We start from the raw sequence: 18,104 nt of genomic DNA on the forward strand, positions 1-18,104 counted from the left end.
TTTAAAAGACTTCCCAAAATTTCTGCCAGCTAGATGCTTCTCCATTTGGCCTTTAACCTTGGAAAGAAGATCTGGCTCATTTTACTGGGAGGCACATTGGCATTATTTTACTATTTACTCATTCCTAATTATGCTTATCTCTGCCTTTTTTATCTTCTGTAACATGTAGGGTCAGTGTCCTCGTTCTTAGCCTGTAATTCTAGCTTTTACGACTTTGAGAATTGTTTTCTGCTATCAATCAAGGGGGCCCCTTGTCTAGGAGGAAAACATTGCCAGTGTTAAACAGCTAGTTTTCTTGCCTGGCATGAAACTTTTGAAAATCTTTAAGCTCTCTCTTTAATACACAAGTCCTGATCAAACATTAATAAAATGCAGGCTTATGCCTGATGCCTCAGTATGACCAATAACGCTAATAGTTTATTAATATATGGGCCTCTCATTCTAAACTTCGGCTTAGGGTGAAGACAGGCAGACATTCTAGCTCTCTTCAGTCATTATGTGAGAGAGAGAGAGAGAGAGAGAGAGAGAGAGAGAGAGAGAGAAACCATGTCGGTCTCCATGGATTGGAGGATGAACTTCCTCCTCTGAAAGTGGAAGCTCCCTGCATCTCATAGGGTCCTGATTTTCCAGAGGTTTTAATACATGGAGAGCCTTCTGAGACACTATTTATGGAATCTGTATACTATTCATCTATGAATCATCCAATACAGAGTAGTCAGTCATACACATTTGTATTTATTTTTCCCATCCAGTTAAGTCTGTACTTCTGCACACTTACCTTAAAGAGCCAGTTCCATTAAATTCAGTAGTGCTTACTTCTGACTAGACTGATTAGGATTGTACTGGGGGGTCTTCTACCCCTCCAACTTTACATTTATTTCTAGTATATTTGATTGTAAGGCTGTCTTCCTATGTGTTCTTAAATAATTGAAAATAATAAGCCATCTCCAGAGACTGCACTAATCTCTTGCCAACTTTCATCAAAAGCTACAATATACAACAGAATAATTAATTTCTTTTTCTTGCCATAAATAGAATCTAAATATATTTTGGGGGATTTAAAAAATAATATTAACTGAATGAAATAGTTTTCTGAATTCTGTCACAACGTTTTGCAAAGCATTTGCCCAAGGTAATTCACATAATCCATAGATTTTCAGCAGACAGTATTCCTTCACTTGAGAGAGATAACTCAGAAATGAGAAGCCCATCACTCGACAAATATCTTTCAGGAATACTAGCAAAATCTACTCATGACCAAGCAAGCTGAGTGATACAGAAGAACTGCTAAGTTTTGAAAAGGGCCTGTTACACTCACAGCCACAAGGCAATGTTCTATTATGTCAAGCACAAAAAGTCTACTGCCTTAAAGCTATATAAACGTAACACTTTTAATGTAGCCAGCTGCTAGATTCCATTAAATCAGATTCCTTTAAAAATATCAGATGGGTAATATTAATTCAGGGAAGGCTGCAACAAACAGAAATTATAAACATGGGTATGGCTATTTAAAAGTTATGTTGATGGATTCCTTTCATCTAAATCCATGTTTGGAATAATTAAGCATTCCTATAATATACTTACTTGATGTTCCATGCAGTAATGGATACAGTAGCTGTAATAAATGACAGTATGTTTCTTAATCCCTTCTGTTCATGATTGCTATATATCTTCCTAAAAAAAGTAGTCTCCGCATGTTATTATGGGGCAGATTTTATGTAAACAGAAGTAGATTTTGAAGCCATATTATTGCTGGGATCTTTGCACCAAAGGAACATTTGGGCTTCTGTGTTTGTTAGCTCTAAACCACAATTTATTTGCTTAACATTCACATATGCTGATGTAAATTTATTAAGACCTAATGAGAGCCAAACTAGACTATACGTTATCTGGAGCAAGATAAACCACAAGTTCAGGTTCAGATGGATGGCTAAGCCAGACCACCTTTTAGCTACAGGTAGCATAGCAGGATGGCTTGGGGAGAATCAAAGCAGCCACTATTTCTACTGCGAGTAGCTGCATGCTCACACATTCGTGCTTAGCTATGGCTGCCAAGTGATGGCAGTGGGGCTGGCTTGGGATCTGGTGAATTTGGGGCTGTTTCAGTCCCTGTTTCAGTCCTTCCTCACCCTGCTTTGTGGCCTTCCATAGACTACCATAACTGGGAATCCCACCTCCTCTCTTTTTGGCAGGCAAAACAGAGAGCTCCACATTGGAGGAGTGTTGGCATTACTCTGTGGGTGGAAGACAGAGGAGCTGTTTTGGATTACAGCACAGGTGTCAAACACAAGGCCCGCGGGCCGAATCCGGCCCGCCAGACCTCGTCATGTGGCCCGTGTAGCCGCCGCTGCCGGCCGCCAGCCTTCACCTTTTATTCTCAATTTTTTTTTTTTACACAAGAAAGCCGCCTCTTCAGCGCATGCACGGCAGCCTACAAGCCAGAGAACGTCTGCCCTCTAGCGGTGCTGGCCGTTCTACACAGGAAACCTCCACTTGTTTTTATATTGAGCGCATGCCATCCTGTGATGTGACAGATCCAACGGCTGCCTGAACCCTTCTCTCCTGTACTGTAAGTACATATGATGTATGTGTGGGGGGGAGGGGGTCTGCTTATTAGGGGGGGTCCTGCTTATTATTCTGCTTAAAAGTCTGAGCGGTAAACTTTGGATATACTGACCACTTCCGTGTTACTTTACAGTGGTATAGGGACCATAAACTACAATCAAATAACCCAAAAATGTCCAAGAAAAGAAAAGTTGATGCAGAGGGAAGGCAATTTCAGGAGAGATGGGAAAGTGAATACATGTTTGTGATTAATGGAGACAAGCCATATGTGTAATAAACAGTGTTTGGCAATATTTGTATGTTTTTTTAAAAAAATTACTGTCTGTTACCAAAAATCATTTTTCAATAAATTGTACAATAATTGTACATTTGAATATCTACTTGCCATTATTCTGACTATGTTTCTGCTTTCAGAGCTAGTTATTACTTACATTATTACAAAAAACAGTAATAATTGAATGCAGTGACAATAATTTATGATAATAAAGAGTGGACACATAGTCCTACAGATACAACCGGCCCTTTGAGGGTGACCAAACTGCTGATGCGGCCCCCAATGAATTTGAGTTTGACACCCCTGGATTACAGTCTGTGATGTGGGACACTTTGAAAGAGATGCCTATTTTGTGGAATGTGTAGGACAACACTTGTGATGATCTGGGTCATGATATGAGAAAACAAAGGCCCTGAGGCTTGGCTTTTCCTTTCGTTTGGACATACTGAACCATTCCCTTGCCTTTGGACCTTCCCAAAGATTTCGGAAACTAGGCATTCTACGTGGCATCCTCATCACCATATGATTCAACCTTGGGCAACAACAAACATCAAGCTAAAGGTTGTCCCCAGCCATGTACTGCAGTTTACTTGATATGCTTGATCTTCATCAGAAATTTTAAAATGGAGGATGGTGTTGTCAAGAACTTGGAAATCCACAATGTGTACCTTGTGGGCTGCAGTGAGGTAAATTATGTAGGCCTGCTATAGCAGTACCTCTACTCTAAAGGCACCTGCAGGAAGCTAGTCTCTAGAGCCACTTGTACCTACTTTTGTAATTGTATTTATTTTCTACAGTAAGTGGCTGCTTGACTCACTTCTGATTGTGCTCATCTATCCTTTTGTTGGATCAAAGCAAAGTAGAAACAGGTGAACTGTGGAGATGGGGTGAGGAACAACCTATTTACTTTGTTTGTTTGTTTTTACAGGGATTTATACCCTGCTCTTTAGTAAAATTCATTCTATAATTGTAAGCAAATACCCAGCCTACCTGATTTGTTCTGCTTCCCAGGCTTATAGATAAAATTGAGTGTGATGTTAATGTAATGCTATTTAAAATAGAACACATTAAAAACAAAGGACATTCATTATTTACATAAACCCATGGCTTATTGCACATGCATTAATTATATTCACAAGACTTGGCAGGGCAAGATTACCACTTAATGTTTGTCATGCTTTCAGCTCATTAAATAGCTTTTACAAGGGGAAACAATATATCTGGCAATTTTGCTTCATTCTAACAGAAAAAGCATATACTACAAAATGTGAAAAATTGATCAAATACATGTAATTCTTCAGTAAGAGAAGTGGAAAGTGTTGCTTGATTTGGCTGAGAATTTTCCATTTTGACAACATCTTGCCCAGGCTGTCCCCATGCTCAACAGTCCACATCTCCTTCCTCCAGTTCTGTCTTCCTCACATTGCCTGGGCTTGCATTTCCATCCTCTAGATCCCTCCTCTCCTGGGATATCCATGCTGTAGTTTTTACCGCCACCTTTCTGTGGCCAAGTGAAGTGCAGTGTGACGAGATCTTTACAATTTTATATATGAGAGAGATATTGTTGAGATACTTAAGGCTCTGGCTCCCCAGAGGGAAGAAGAAGGTGATATGTTCCCCTGGGTGTGTGAGGTCCCCTTTTGTGGCAAAAGTCAGTTTATTTTCTGGAAGTCCTGCCTGCCTGGCAATATTGTGAGAAAACTCAGCAAAACAGGTGCCCTGAATGACAATTTTAAGTACTTAGCTTGTTTACCTTTAGTGTAAGAGTGGGGAAATCTCAGACCCAGGGGTGCAGCGTGGCCCTTCAGATATCTCTTTCTCTGGTCCTCAGGGTTCTTCCCGGGCCCCACCCTTCCTCAACTCCACCTCCTAGCCTACCCAGTTTAGCACACACATCTGATTGGGTTGCCTCAACCACTCTGGGCGGCTCCCAACAAAAATACAGGAAAAACAACAACATCAAGCATTAAAAGCTTCCCAAAACAGGGCTGCTTCCAGATGTCTAGGAAAAATTATATAGTTGTATAATTATTTGACATCTATTGGGAGGGTACTCCACAGGGCAGGTGCAACTACCCATAATGCCTTCTGTCTGTTTTTTTGTAGTTTCACTTCACGCAGTAAGGGGATCACCAGAAGGCCCTCAGATGGGACAGGGAGCGACATCTAGAAAAGTTTCCCGATCCCTGCTCTGGAGCCTCTCTTTGGATAAGAGAAAGAGAACAGATGGATTGAGCGGATGGAATCTGGGGAACTGCTTGCTTTCTACAGCTATCCATATGGACACAGATCAGCCCAGGTGAACTGCTGGAAAGCAGGTTGTTCAACTGAAACAGATTCTAAGATAGCCTTTTGAACCCAGGACAAAATTATATATATGAAAAATTCTGCTGGGGCCCTGGCAGCTCATTGGATCTCCATCATGCATTACAAAGTAAGATTCTTTTGGCATTTTCTGGGCAGAAAGAAAAAAGCCTTGAGTCAGACAAAAGGTAGGCTTCAGATAGAAAGGGATTGTCCTTGGCCAAAACAGTGTCTCATTAAATTCCAACTGAATTATATTTGTTTTTATGAGTCCACTATACTAGCCACAACCTGTTCTGTAAATCACACTGTGAGAACTTCTCTCTCTCTCAGTGTGAGTTTTACTACTCATCTGTTTCAGTTCCTGCCTTTAATTCACAAGCATGATTTCACATAATTGGTAATAGGGAGCATATGCTGAAATAAGTATATTTTTCGCAGATGCATTTGTACTTACTGTTTTGTTTAGTCAGAGAGAACTTATTTATTTACACTGGAAATTGTCAATATCCTTGAAAGGAAAAGAAGACTCACAGATGGGTGCTTTCCCTCCTGCTTTGGAAGCAACAATTTCCTAGTCTTGTCATTTAAAAAGCAAATAAATATGTGCATATCAGTACAATGAGCAGAAGAGTTAATTGTCAAATTCTATTCCCATTTATGTTAATGGGATTATTTGGGAAGACTAGGTGACCTTGAGGATTACCACTTCTTCATATAAACATCTGAGAAATTTACAACTGTTTCTTATAATCCAGCATAGAGGAAATAAGTAACATAATAGTGCATGCAATCCCATGCTTACCTAAGAATAAGTACACTGAACTCAATGGCACTTACTTCTGAGCAGACATATGTAGGACTGTGTTATAAATTGGGGTGTGTGTGTGTGTGTTTGGTCCAGCACAAGGAGCAGGCAACTACATTGGAATTGATGTGCTGTCTAGTTTTATTGCTTAGTTTCATCAGTGTTTCAGTTATAAATGGCTATTTACAGAGTTTTATGCCTAGTAATAAACATTTGCTATCAGCTGAAAGGCAGCCAACATTTAGATTGGAAATGATATATTTCTTGTAAATCAGATGGTCTTTGGAGAGGGGAATGGGAATGTTTGAGCCAGGCACAGAAGAGAACTATGGGGATTGTTTACCTCTTGTCCGTAGGAGGCAACAGGGTGGTGGTGGGGGACACCAAAAGAAAGTTTACAGATGTGGCGAGCAATACAGAAGGCCCTCTTCTGAAGATCTGGAACACATATAGGGCAGGGACCATTGGTCATGCTGGCTGGAGCTGTCGGGAGTTGGGAATCCAACAACATTTGGAAGGCCACAGGTTCTCCATCCCTGATACAGGAGATGGTTCCGATAACCTGAGCTACTTTTATAGTAGCCAATTGCTTTTTTTGGTCCACTCACTCCCTCCTGATCATATAGAGGGTGTTGTCAGCAAACCATTGTTCTTTTGTTTTGTTCCTTTTTAGATCTAATGCATTCGGACTGGAGGGAAAACCCTGAAACACTGCAACCTCAGCGATTCTATTTACTGCTGACTCTCCCTTCCACAGACTTCCTTATTGTGATGAAACACAAGTACTGTGAACACTTAATGCTTTTTGTTTTCTCGCTACATTCCTTAGTTTCAACTAAGGTGGGACTGGGCATGCATGGGCCTTGTGTTGAGTCAGAGAGCTCTGCAAAGCCTTCACAGGCCCACTGAAAGTGGGGAGAGTGTCCCTCCCTTCTATTAGTCATGTTGATGGTTGAATTGTGAGGTTTTGAAAGCAGCAAGAGGCTGTGCTGATTTATAAGACTCAAAGTTGAATTTTTAATATTGAAGAAAGGTTAGTAAGGAGGAAAACATGACAGAAGTGTGTACAGTTATGCACAGTATGGGGAAAGTGAAAAAATAATGTTTTCCCTTCCTTTCTCATAATATTAGAAAGCAAGATCTTCCAATAAAGGTGGGTGTTGGGCAGAGAGGCAAATGCAGAATTACCGTATTTTTCACTCTATAACACGCACCAGACCATAACCCGCACGTAGTTTTTAGAGGAGGAAAACAAGAAAAAAATATTCTAAACGAAATAGTAGATATATGATTTTTGTGGTTCATGCTGTGGCCACAGACATGTGATCTGACAGTGAGTTTGGAGTAGCCCAATGCAAAAATCCTGAGGATCCATGTGGATCCATGCTTTGTAACCACGGAGGAGGGAAGGAAGGGGAACCATGGATCCTCTGCTCACGACTGCAGCAGATCCCCCCCGCCACCCGCAGGCATTCGCTCCATAACACGCAGAGACATTTCCCCTTACTTTCTAGGAGGAAAAAAGTGAGTGTTATGGTGCAAAAAATACGGTAATTCCTACAAGTTGTAGCAATGGCCTCTTGGATGCCTTTAAAAGGGTGAGGGATAAATTTATGGAGTATAAGACTATCAATACCTAGTAGCCTTATGGCTATGTACTACAGCAGTATACCTCTGAATCCCTGTTGTTTTTCTGGTGGCCATAACCCCACCTCTCCACATACACACCCATAACAATACTCCAGAACAATGCCAGGTTTGAGGCATTTGAGGTAGATGCAAAACATCTGCTAGGCTGACATTACAGTTGTTGTTGTTGCTGCTGCTGCTGAGAAAAAACTCAACTGATGTTTACACTTAGCTCCACCTACTTGTTGAAGTAATTCTCTGCCACCCAAAGAAAATTTAGCAACGTTGCACCCCAGTATAGTTTTAAGTGGCAATTTTTGCTCAGATCTAAGCATGAAACCCTTGCTGCTTTCAAAGCTTTATGCCTTTCAAAGCTTTATTCCATAAGAGAGTGGAAGGGGAAAAGCCCCTTCTCTTGCACTAAGCTTTGGAGTTCAGAAATAAGAAGCCCTGTGCATTCTGTAACCCAGAGCACTAAGATGTGTAAAAAGTGCTGATGGACGACAGTACTTGTGTTCTAGCACTAAAAGAAAGTTTGTCTTGCCCCCACTCACCCCCACTCCATCTTAGAGGGGTCTCATCAAATGGCCTTCCTCATACTTCACTGTGTGGATGGGCCTTGTCAGATGTTAATGCAGTGGCCATGTGTCTTACTTTACAGAAGGGAGCCCTCTGTTTAAGGAGTCCTCTATATGAAGCAACCGGGGTGGTTTAAAGATAATTAAAACTAGGAGGTGTCTTATAGTTGCTCACCAACAGCACCTGAACCACAGAATGAGCAGGTACTCAAGTCACCTGGGTACAGTCTTCCTCCCTATGGCATTTCTATTAAGTTATAGTACTTACAGTGGTACCTTGGTTTGCGAACTTAATCCTTTCCAGAAGTCCGTTCTTAAACCAAAGCTTTCTTAAACCAAGGCATGCTTTCCCGAAGCAGCAGGGGACTCAATTTACAAATGAAACACACTCAACAGAAAGCGAAACACATTCTTATTCCAAGGCAAAGTTCATAAACAAAAACGCCTACTTGCGGATTTGCAGCGTTCTTAATCCAAGTTGTTCATAAACTAAGCTGTTCTTAAACCACGGTACCACTGTATTTCAAAATCTGTATCTATACTAATTTTAACCTGTATTAGTGTTTTAACTTTTGATTTTCTTGCTTTATCTTTTTGTAAACCAATTTGAGGTTTCTTACAATCAAGCAGTGCATAAATTTTATGAAAAAAGTAAACATACATACATATAAATCATCACATCTATGTTTTATGCCGCTGTGTCTCCTTTTTGGTGATGTTTAAATGGCCACCCTGGCTATTAACAGAAATGTTGTACATTATCAAGTGCAGCAGCAGCAGTAGTAGTAGTAGTAGTAATAATAATAATAATAATAATAATAATAATAATAATAATAATAATAATTCATTTATACCCCAGCCACTCTGGGCAGCTTCCAACAAAATATTAAAAATACAATAAAACATCAAACATTTAAAACTTCCCTAAACAGTGTGGAACAGCCATTTTTAAAAACTATTTACAGCCAAGAGTAGAACAGTAATATCTGAGCAACACCAAGGAATTCCTAGTGTGGGAAGTGATTCTGGTCCCCAGCCATTTGGGACTTTAAAGCTCATCACCAGCAGTTCCAATTTTCCCTGGGGGTGCTCTCACAGTTGCTAAAGCAGTTGTAGCTGTGGGATCACACACTCCCAATAAATCTAACTGAGAGAAAGATTAAGTCATATCAAAGAGCAAATATTTATGTGTTCTCCAAAGGGTGGTCTGAAAGAAAGAAAGAAAGAAAGAAAGAAAGAAAGAAAGAAAGAAAGAAAGAAAGAAAGAAGCTTTCTCCTTAATTCAATATTTAAAGTAGCACAATGTGGTATAGGATTTTCATATAATTCTTCTAAGATCAAAGTCTTTACTCAAATAGAATCTCTATGGGAAGATTCCCAAAAGTACTTGCTATATGCCTATAGTAATCTCCAAACCTTGAACCCGTACCCCATATTATGACAACACACCTACACAAGAGCTGCGCTAGAAGAATTCTTTACATATTGCCTTGAGTTGCATTTGAAATGAATGAAACCTTTGTAATGAACTCCAAAGCTTCTCACTCCCCTTTATTGGCTTACTCCTAATGCAATCAAAATTAACATCACTCACGCTAAATCTGCAAAAGAAAACACAGATTAACATTGAACAGTAATTATTTGCTCAATGCCAGATGGAGGAGTATAAGCTTAATTTTGTTTTCTCAAATTAATAAAGCTCACACACATTACATCTGTTGGGCTATCAAAATTCTAAACAAGGGGATGTCATGAAGAAATAAATTTCAGCATGTGAAAATAACCCATGTAATGTAACAGAAAGGTGGAGTAGACACTTTGGGATTCTATGTCAAGAAGTGTGTAAAAACCCAGGCAGTCTTAATAGTTAAATGTTGCTGCCCATTTGTTAGAATCCCAAAAATGGAAGAGCTACAACCGACAATTAAAGAATGGCTAGTTAAAATTTGGAAAGTGGTGGAAATGAGAAACCCAGAGCTTTGTTTCGATTGTGGGATGGAAGACAAAATTTATAAGTAAATGGCTCCTGTTGATGGAATGTATGAAAAATAGATAGACTATGTATGAAAAATAGATATACTATGTAGATATAGATATACCATGATGATATACTATGAATAGATATACTATGATGGAGAGATATCACTGTTTGGTAAGAGCATACTGTCAGAACAGTATGGATTTTATTGACATTGAGTATAAGTATGTGAGAGATAGTGTGAGAGGGATGTAAATGCGGTACATTTCTTGCAGAAAGGGAATAAAACGATTGATAAGCATTTAGTGAAAGAAGGAGTGAGTTTATAATTCTGAGTATTTTTCATTTTTTGTACATCACCTTTCTGAGTCTAGAGTTTAAGAATGAATCAGTCTCCAGACACTTTATTTTGGCATTTCATTCAGCAAATCACACATGCAGAGCTATTCGAGGCTATACATACATTAACAGTGGTTATGATTAATAAAGGGGTATGCAGTTGGAACCTTTTCGGGGTTAAGGAACCAGTCAGTTTCATAATAGAATTATGCCCTGCGAGATTTAATACCACACAACTGTGATTTTCCTTTGAACTTCATTCTTTGATATCATTTTTAAATCCTTAAACTTGCCTTAACAGCAGATGAAATGGGTGGTTTGAAATGATACATTTAATGAGCTAACATTAGCAAGCAGGCAACAATGGGGCAAGGTTTATTTTTCTTCTGGAAGAGATTGCTGTCAGCTGATACTGTTTTTTACCCCACTAAGCAGTCATGCTTCCTTAATTGGGAAGAAAAACTTGAGAGCATAATCTCCCCTCTGGTACTCTTTTTCATAGACTGGACATTCTGTGGTTGGACTGAGGACTATCGTGTTCAGAGTGCACTTATGTGTAACTCCCCGATTCATATAAAATGATTACCTAAGATAGCTATTGGATGCCTGTGGCGAGGAATCTACTGTACTGAGTCTACTGACAGGGCCTGAGTTGAAGAGTGCTGCCCACCCTGTCCATGGCTGCCAACTGTTATCAGCACTGGCAATGAGACCATGTCCACCACCAACACCTGAGGGCAGGGCAGGTAAGGTGGCACAAGACGGATTCCATGGCACATACTGCTCTATCTTCCAAGAGCATGAGACTCTTAATCCCTTGGTCATGGGGTTGGGCAAAAGATTCCTGCACTGCAGAGGGTTGGACTACGATTCTGTGAAGCCATTTTGAATCATTTAGAAATACTGCAGACTAAAACAGAGCCCTATTGTTCATCATCTGATTGTCTCCGTTTTTGTGTCCTGCTTTCCTAAAGGCAGCATGCTATGCTTAAAAGTCATTAAATCTAATTCGGAAGGCTCAGAAAGTCATACCTGGGACTTCTAATTTTGGATACTGCATTATTAAATGTGATTATGACTTTGCTTCTACATGAAGCCTGCTTAATTGCCAAGTTCATGAATTAATTCTCTGTTTGTGATTTAATACAGTACCTCTATCCTTTTGATTTAGTTAACAGCATGGACTAAGCACCGGGCTAGTGCTGCAGGCAGTGTGCAAGAGACTGCTGCCATCTTCTGTTCAAAGTTGGCAAGTGACAGCAACCACCCTTGGAATAAACCTCAATTATACCAAGTCAAGGCATGCACATCATGCATGCGCACCCACCCAACAAGTTTATGTAAAAATGACTTTCCCTCTAACATTTTAGGCTTTGCTGATAGAGAAAATATATGCCAAAATGGGCTGAATAACTTAAGCACCTACTCACACATTATACTGCCCAGATTAAGCATAACATGAATGAGACGAAAATGGCAGAAAGTCACGCATCTGAACCAACCTTTGGCCTGGAACCTAACAGTTGTGTACCATGATGGCTTTGCAGTAGTGCAGGTGTGGGGAACCTTTGGCCCTTTGAAAATTGCTTTGATTTGTAGGTCTTACTGACTTATATTTAAAAGGAGTTGCTGAACTACAACTCCCATCAGCCCCAGCAAGCTTGGCTGGTGGTCAGGGATAGCGGGATCTGAAGTTCAACAACATCTGCAGGGCCAAAGACCCCCACCACTTTCTGCTCATACAAGGCAGGGTATCCAGTTATAACTGATTCCTCTCCACCAGCTTCAGCCATCTGTGCTACATCTCCCTCAGGCAGCGGCAGATGGTAGCTCAGCCCTCAGCAGCAGTTTCCCAGGGGCACAGGGCCTGGCTGTGTATGTTGCGGGGAGAATTAGTGGAAACTAGTTGCACAAAGGAAGTGCTTTGTGTGTTTTTTTGTTTTTTAAAAAAATAATATTTATTAATTTTTCAACAGTTTAAACACAACACTACAAAAAACCAAAAAAACCAATACAAAAAACACTACAAAACACTAACACAAACAACTAACAAAACAAAACAAAAACCATTTAAAACACAATCCAATTTCAATATCTTATCTTTCATTCACTTATTTCCACGACCTCCTCACACCTCCCTTTTTGTATTCCACTTCTATTAATTGTTTCAGCAATTCCTTTCCATCTTCCTCTGTTTTCTATCCTATAATTATCTTAACACATTCTAACCTTATTTTTCCCTTTAATACTCTATTAATCTATCTATACTTAATTCCTTATAACATTTCTACTAAAGCCATATAACTTCATTCCAAGTCATTAGCTTGTTTCACGGACCTCCTCACGCCTCCCTTTTTTGTATTCCAATTCAATTTGTTAGTTCAGCAAATCCTTCCCCTCTTTATTTATCCTAGTCTTTAATCTTAAAATATTGTAACATTAAATTTTTACCTATTAGTAATCCATTTTTCATATTCCCTTAATGTATTCCCTTATAAAATTACAGCTAAAAACCACTTAATTTCTATCCAACATCGTTCTAACATTCATTAATTTTACAGTATTTCTGTAAATAGTCTTTAAACTTTTTCCAGTCTTCTTCCACCAATTCTTCTCCCTGGTCTCGGATTCTGCCAGTCATTTCCGCCAGTTCCATATAGTCCATCAACTTCATCTGCCATTCTTCCTGAGTGGGTAAATCTTGTGTCTTCCAATACTTCGCGATGAGTATTCTTGCTGCTGTTGTTGCATACATAAAAAAAGTTCTATCCTTCTTTGGCACCAATTGGCCGACCATGACCAGGAGAAAGGCCTCTGGTTTCTTCAGAAAAGTATATTTAAATATCTTTTTCATTTCGTTATAAATCATCTCCCAGAATGTCTTAGTCCTTGGGCATGTCCACCAAAGGTGAAAAAATGTACCTTCAGTCTCATTACATTTCCAACATTTATTGTCAGGCAAATGGTAAATTTTTGCAAGCTTGACTGGTGTCATGTACCACCTATAAATCATTTTCATTAATTTTTCTCTTAAGGCATTACATGCCGTGAATTTCATACCTGTGGTCCATAACTGTTCCCAGTCAGCCATCATTATGTTATGTCCAACATCTTGTGCCCATTTAATCATAGCTGATTTCACCGTTTCATCCTGAGTATTCCATTTCAACAGCAAGTTATACATTCTTGACAAATTCTTAATTTTTGGATCCAACAATTCTGTTCCCAATTTTGATTTTTCCACCTGGAAACCAACTTTTTTGTCCAAATTGTAAGCCTCCATTATTTGGTAATAATGGAGCCAATCTTGCACTTTGTTTTTCAATTTTTCAAAGCTCTGCAATTTTATTCTGTCTCCATCTTGCTCCAAAATTTCCCAGTATTTCGGCCATTTGGCCTCCATATTGAGTTTTTTCTGTGCCTTCGCTTCCATTGGTGCACGAATTATTATCACTAATAACGGCTGACTACAAAACCCTTCCCCCCCCCTTTTTTTGAAGTAAAGCTAAATTTAGACAATCTTTATAGGGAACTTGTCATAGTCATGGAGACACAAATGTGGCATTAAATCAAAGCTCTGCCCTGCTGTAGCCCCAGCCAGCATAGTTCCAGAGTTATGTGACGTCACCTCAGGAGCAGCTTGGGGGGTGGGGGTAAAATGCTGCAGAAGAAGAGAGGAGACAGGGAAACCCCACTGAACAACCATCAAGCCTTACACTACAGCAGCCTACTTCTGGGCTCAGGTTGGTGTTATGGCCCAGTGTCAGAATATCTCAAGGATCACCCCTGCCCTGTGCAAAAACTTTATTCTACTCCCAAGGCCTTTGCCTGGGTCCCTCAGCCATCAAATTAACCATAAACATTACTCAAATTAGTTGTGGAGGCAGCCAACATACGGAACAGTCTTCAAACAGAGGCACAGTTGCCTTTGTTTAGACAAGCAGGAACCATTTTCCTTTCACCAGGCTTTTCAGATTACTGCTTCTTACTCATCTGTTAGATTGTCACTGTTGATGCTTTTAAACACTTTTCACATTTGTTAAAACTACCAATTTGTACTTTGTTTTATTGTGCCTCTGTAAGCTGCCTTGAAAAATTCATTTAGTTTAAGCAAGTTCAGGCCAAGAGCTTCCACAGAAACTGCCAACCATCATAATCTTCTTCTTCTACTACTACTACTATTCAAATTCAACAGAGCACTATTTCAATATGAAACCAGATTAAGAACAGCAATAAAAAGGATTTAATCAGGTGCTGAAAAGTTATTGATTTCAGACCCAGCTGTACCTACCTGAGGAAAATCCCCTTCAACTGGGCTCACCAACAGCTTGGAATGTGGAGAGTTAAATCAGGAGAGTTAAATTAGCTGTAGAAATACAAAGATGGCAGCTGCCTGGATATTTCAATGGGAAATTTTAGGTTACTTGTAAGCAACCCTGGACTTGTATACTGAAAGGTGGGTCTGAAATAGTTGTGACTGAATAAACAAATATCCTTAACTGGTCTGCAACTTTTTTTTTTTAATAGTCTTCATTTTCCCTCGATGAGTGAACTGTTGAAATATACTGAGAATAAGGGCTTCTGCAGACATATCTTAATGTTTAAAAAAGCTCATGTGGGTAAAAGCTAACCTTGAGGTGTCCTCATGATGGTCCCAAGCTGTTCAGAGGGAACCTACAGCCTTCCAGATGTTGCTCAACTACAATCCTAGTGGCCCTTGATAACAGGTGAGCTGCTGGGGTCTTGCAACATCTGCAAGGTCAGGGGTTGCTCACAGCTATCCTAGAGGTAGGTATGAGGGAGAAATTAATTCCATTCATTTTGTACATCGGCCTACTTTATTAACTTCTTGAACCAAAATACAGCTATGTATTTGCACTTCTCCAAATTTTGTGATGCGGTTTTCCAGTGAAAATAATAAACAAATGTTATGCAAAACTGCATACAAAACCCATCTGCTACCGAACCAGTTTCTAGGTCCTGAATGACTAAGCAAAAGGGTGGGTGCATGGAGGGCAAGTTGTAAGCAACCACAATTTGTGACATTGCACAACATTGTTACAGATCGGGGACACGTCTGTTGAGCCATAACTCAATTTCCCAAATTTGTAGAGTTTGAGCTAACGTGATACTCTTAACTTTGGTCACAAATAAGTTTTTTTTGTTTTGTTTTTAATCAATGCATTTACCAGGTTTTGAAAAAGGAGATGCCTTGTGGCTCTCCTTCTTGCACTGACTCTGCCTTCTTGCAAATTGGGGAGAAAGATAGATAGATAGATGATAGATAGATAGATAGATAGATAGATAGATAGATAGATAGAGAGAGAGATGCTATGTTGTACTTGAGGCAAAAGAGTAACAATAAAATCAAGAAACTGACTTGCTGACGTCAAGGTCAAGCAAGAAAATTGAGTGATATGAGACATTTCACTGTAAAATCTTAGCAAATTGATACTGACTGCATGAAGTCTATATTGTCACCACAGAATGACAATTCTTAGCTTGCTTCCTGGTAGCTTCATGGGAAGTAAGATTGTATAATAACTCTTCACCAATGCTTGGAAAATTCATTTTAAAAAGGAGCAAGCTCTAGCTCATGTTAACCCTGTACCAAAAGAAGCTAGTTCAAGCTAATGTTCATACTCTTACAAACTAGTTCAAGTTCATAGAGCTGAACTTTTTTAGCTTATAAAGCTTATCTTTGGTGATAAATAAATAAATCAGATTTCAGAACATTATAATAGGGCTGCCATACATCCGAATTTCCCTTGACATTACCGGGATTTCAAAGGCGGAATTGATGTCCGGGGGACATCAACTCAATAACTTTTGGGTTTTCCTAAAAGACGCTTAACAATTTTGGTGGTTTCCTCAAAACTACCTGGTCTTTACTTTTTGAAATATGGCAACCCTACATTACAAGCTGTGTTGAAGTATAGGGTCTAAAGGTAAAACAGGGGCCACACACATGTACAATGGTACCACAGGTTACATATGCTTCAGGTTACACACGCTTCAGGTTACAGACTCCGATAACCCAGAAATAGTGCTTCAGGTTAAGAACTTTGCTTCAGGATGAAAACAGAAATCGTGCTCCGGCGGTGCGGTGGCAGCGGGAGGCCCCATTAGCTAAAGTGGTGCTTCAGGTTAAGAACAGTTTCAGGTTAAGAACGGACCTCCGGAATGAATTAAGTACTTAACCCGAGGTACCACTGTACAGCAGAATGTACAAGTAATGGAAAACAGAACCCTCTCTCATAATTGATATTTCCATACTAGAATAGGCTTACCCTATTTAATTTATGCCTCCCACACAGCTATTAAAGCCACAAGGCATCATCTGCTTTGTTCCTGTACTTGTACTTTTGCCTGCAAGCTGCACCTGTTGAGAGAAAGCAAACCATTTTATTATGGAAGATGCAGGATATGCCTCACATTCCTTCCCTCTGCTTGCTTAGCAACAGCAGTAGTTCTGGATCTGCCGAGTCAGTCTTAGAATGTTGCCTCCACATTTTGCTTTCTAACTTTTATAGATGTCCAACTAACTTGACTAGCTTGAAGAGATTAAAGTGAGGAGGGAATCCTCATAGTGGTCTTCAAATATCTGAAGGGCTATCACACAAAACATGGAGCAGTCTTGTTCTCTGTTGCTCCAGAGGACATATCTAGAACCAATGGTTTAACAGATGGCAGCTGAACATAAGAAGTTTCCCAATGCTAAGAGCCATTCAGTAATGGAGGGGAGTTGATGGGCTCTCATTTGCTGCAGGTATTTAAGAAGAGGCCAGATTACCATCTGTCATTGCATCCTGCAATGCAGATTGTGCACTGAGCTGTGGACTGGATTATATGAATTCCGAAGTTCTTTCTAACTCTATGGTTCTGTGAAAGGTGGAGACTAATCAAAATAAATTAAAACACAATCACCCTACACTTGGAAGGGTAAGGTTTGAATTACATGCACCATATTACATCAGCATATGGATTTCAGGTGTGCCCAGGCATGATTTAGTTTGGCAAATTTATATCCCACCTTTCAACCAGTTTGCAACTACAGGCAACTCTTCATCTACAAGCGTTCTATATGTGCACAACTGCACATACACACATCACATTGAATCTGAAAGTGACATCACACAAAGGGGCAGAATGGGGCAGTACAGGAGCGGAATGGGATGTTTGCAGGCTTTTTCAATGGTGTTTCAAATATATGTGTTTTCACTTAAATGAGTGGTGCCTTAGAACATAACCCTCATGTAAATTGGGAGTTGCCTGTATTACAAAGTACAGTGGTACCTCGGGTTACAGACGTTTCAGGTTACAGACTCCGCTAGCCCAGAAATAGTACCTTGGATTAAGAACTTTGCTTCAGGATGAGAACAGAAATCGTGTAGCAGCAGGAGACCCCATTAGCTAAAGTGGTACCTCAGGTTAAGAACAGTTTCAGATTAAGAACGGACCTCCAGAACAAATTAAGTTCTTAACCAGAGGTGCCACTGTAATATAAGAACACAGGGATGTGCTCCTGCTCATGTCACCCGTCACCCCATTGCTAATTCCCTTCACCTTACAATTGACCAAACCACCTCCCTTTACATTTTACCCCCTTCCTCAAAAAAAAATTCAGGA

General features: G+C 39.8%; 1 long non-coding RNA gene across 1 annotated transcript; it reads left to right on the plus strand.

Annotated features, from left to right (window-relative positions):
* Window positions 1-2,299: 2,299 nt before the first annotated feature.
* Window positions 2,300-3,080, plus strand: LOC310705642. Its single transcript, XR_014525416.1, has 2 exons — window positions 2,300-2,569; window positions 2,699-3,080. It is a non-coding gene; the product is annotated as an uncharacterized lncRNA (long non-coding RNA).
* Window positions 3,081-18,104: the final 15,024 nt, after the last annotated feature.

This window comes from Podarcis liolepis, assembly GCF_965112155.1.
Source record: "Podarcis liolepis genome assembly, chromosome: 4".
Taxonomy (NCBI): domain Eukaryota; kingdom Metazoa; phylum Chordata; class Lepidosauria; order Squamata; family Lacertidae; genus Podarcis; species Podarcis liolepis.